This window comes from Apium graveolens, chromosome 3 (genome assembly GCF_009905375.1).
Source record: "Apium graveolens cultivar Ventura chromosome 3, ASM990537v1, whole genome shotgun sequence".
Classification (NCBI taxonomy): Eukaryota; Viridiplantae; Streptophyta; class Magnoliopsida; order Apiales; family Apiaceae; genus Apium; species Apium graveolens.
In genome coordinates this window covers 186,225,550-186,228,829 of record NC_133649.1, presented here as the reverse complement: position 1 = coordinate 186,228,829, position 3,280 = coordinate 186,225,550, and the positions used below count along the sequence as shown (strand labels likewise).

The following is a 3,280-nucleotide window of genomic DNA, read 5'->3' as shown; positions in this document are numbered from 1 at the left end:
CTAGCATTGTCCGACCAGCCATCTCGGCTAGTACTTTTGAGATCAAGTCGAGCACGATTCAGATGATACAGAACTCAGTTCAGTTTGGGGGTTCTCCGACAGAATACCCCAACATGCACATCATAGATTTTATCGAGATCTGTGACACTTTCAAGTTCAATGGAGTTTCTGAACATGCCATTAAGTTGAGGCTTTTCTCATTCTCTCTGCGGGATAAAGTGAAGTGCTGGTTACATTCTCTGCCACCAGGGTCTATCACCAAATGGGAGGATCTTGCTCAAAAATTCTTAACTAAATTATTTCCTATGGCGAAGACTGCTACGATCAGAAACGCACTTACTCAATTTGCTCAGCAATCTGGAAAATCATTATGTGAGCCTTGAGATCATTATAAAGAGATGCTTAGAAAGTGTCCTCACTATGGGATGCCTGACTGGATGATCATTAACTATTTATATAATGGATTTGGTGCTACTTCTAGACGCATGCTTGATGCAACATCAGGAGGAGCCTTGTGGGCTAAAAGCTATGATGAAGCTTATGAATTGATTTAACCGATGGCTGCAAATGAATACCAGAATCCTACTCAGAGACTATCTCAGGGCAAGGTAGCAGGAATTCTCGAGTTAGATACAGCTACTGCTATAGTTGTGCAGCTTAAGGCTTTGACGATGAAGGTGGATTATTTGGCTAATTATGGAGTTAATTAGATCACTAGTGTATGTGAGCTTTGTGTTGGTGCCCATGAGACAGAGCAGTGTGCTATTTCCAGTGAATCAGCTCAGTTCGTGAAAAACTTTTAGAGGTCGCAGCAACCTGTGCCAGCCACCTATTATCCCAATAACTGCAATCATCCTAACTTTAGCTGGAACAACACTCAGAATACGGTTCAGCAGCCTTATTAGGAGTATCTGGAAAAGCAGTACAACCCCCTAGTTTTTAGCAACCGCAATATGCACTAGGGCAAAAACTCCAGCTGTAACAGTCTAATGAAAAATCCGAGTTGGAGAAGTTGAGGCTCATGTGCAAGAGACAAGCAATTTCTATCAAGACCTTGGAAAATCAAATTGGACAGATTGCCCTAAATCGTTAACCTGGTACACTCCCTAGTAACACTGAAGTACCAGGAAAGAGGGAAGCTAAGGAGCAGGTAAAGGCAATTACATTGAGGTCTGGGAAGGTTGTGAATCGCGAACACACTCAAGTTTTGGATGAAGAAGCTGTGGCTGAAGAAGAAGTGCAGAAGGAAGCTGGAGTGGAATCAAGGAAGACTACTATTGAACACACTCCTCCTGAGGGTAATACAGGGGAGAAACAGATTTATCCTCCACCTCCATTTCCTAAGAGGTTGCAGAAGAAAAGGCTGGATAAGCAGTTTGAGAAGTTTCTGGAGGTGTTCAAGAAACTTCATATCAACATACATTTTGCTGAAGCTCTTGAACAGATGCCTAGTTATGTGAAGTTTATGAAAGGTATATTTTCTTGGAAAGTGAAGCTTGATGACTTAGAGACAGTTGCTCATATGGAGGAATGCAGTGCTCTGCTGCAACAAAAGTTGCCTCCGAAGCTTAAGGATCCTGGAAGCTTCACTATTCCTTGCACCATTGGAAAAGTGTTATTTGACAAATGCTTATGTGACTTGGGAGCTAGCATCAATCTGATGCCTTTGTCAATCTTCAAAAAAATTGGACTTATCCGATCCAAAGCCAACTTATATGACCTTGCATTTGGTCGATTGTTCTATTACATATCCGCGAGGCATTGTTGAGGATGTATTGGTCAAGGTGGATAAACTCATATTTCCTCCTGATTTTGTAATTTTTGATTTTGAGGAGGATAAAAAGATTCCCATAATCTTGGGAAGGCCTTTCATGGCTACTGGACGAACCTTGATAGATGTGTAGAAGGGTGAGCTCACCATGCGAGTGCTGGATCGAAATATAACTTTTAATGTGTTCAATGCCATAAAATTCCCTACGGAAAATGAGGAGTGCTTAAAGGTGGAGTTGGTTGATTCTGTGGTTATGTCAGAACTTGATCAATTGGTAAGGTCAGAAGCCCTAGAAAAGGCCTTGTTGGGGAATTCAGATAGTAAAGGTGATGAGCAGTTGCAATATCTGAATGCTTCTCCCTGGAAGCGGAAGATGTATATGCCTTTTGAATCTCTTAGAATGGAGGAGCTGAACAAATCTCCAAAGCGCCTCAAGCCATCTATTGAGGAAGCTTCTACACTTGAGCTTAAACCATTGGCTGAACACTTAAGGTATGCTTTTTTAGGTGATGCATCTACTTTTCCTGTGATTATCGCATCTGAATTTTCCGGTAGTGATGAGGAAAAACTCTTAAGAATTCTAAGAGAGTTCAAATCGGCAATTGGATGGACTATAGCAGATATTAAGGAAATAAGCCCTTCTTATTGCATGCATAAAATTCTGCTAGAGGAAGGTAGCAAACCCACTGTTGAGCAACAGAGAAGGCTCAATCCGATCATGAAAGAAGTTGTGAAGAAGGAAATTCTTAAGTGACAAGATGTAGGGATCATCTATCCCATTTCTGCCAATTCTTGGGTGAGTCCATTTCAGTGTTTGTCGAAGAAAGGAGGTATCACGGTTGTAGCTAATGAGAAGAATGAGCGCATTCCTACTCGAACAGTCACAGGGTGGAGAGTTTGCATGGACTATAGGAAGCTGAACAAAGCCACGAGAAAAGATCACTTCCCTCTGCCTTTTATTGATCAGATGCTTGACATGTTGGCTGGGCACGAGTATTACTGTCTTCTGCATGGCTATTCGGTCTATAATAAGATTTTCATTGCTCCAGATGATCAGGTAAAAACTACTTTCACTTGTCCATTTGGTACTTTCGGCTTCAGAATAGTTTCTTTTGGTTTGTGCGGGGCACCTACCACATTTCAGAGATGCATGATGGCTATCTTCTCTGACATGATTGGTCAAAATATGGAGGTGTTCATGGATGATTTCTTTGTGTTTGGTGATTTTTTTGACGAATTCTTGCAAAATCTGGGCGACGTTCTTAAAAGGTGTGTTGAGACCAATCTGGTTCTCAACCGGGAGAAATGTCACCTTATGGTGTGACAGGGCATTATTCTTGGGCACAAGGTCTCTAGTAAGGGACTTGAGATGGACAAAACCAAGGTGGGGGTTATTGAAAATCTTCCTCCACCAATTTATGTTAAGGGAGTACGTAGCTTTCTTGGACATGCAGGTTTCTGTAGGCGGTTCATCAAGGACTTCTCAAAAATCTCTGAACCCTTGTGTAA

General features: G+C 41.7%; 1 non-coding gene across 1 annotated transcript; it reads right to left on the bottom strand.

The window, feature by feature from the left end:
• Positions 1-320: 320 nt before the first annotated feature.
• Positions 321-427, bottom strand: LOC141715867 (small nucleolar RNA R71). Its single transcript, XR_012572613.1, has one exon. It is a non-coding gene; the product is annotated as a small nucleolar RNA R71 (small nucleolar RNA).
• Positions 428-3,280: the final 2,853 nt, after the last annotated feature.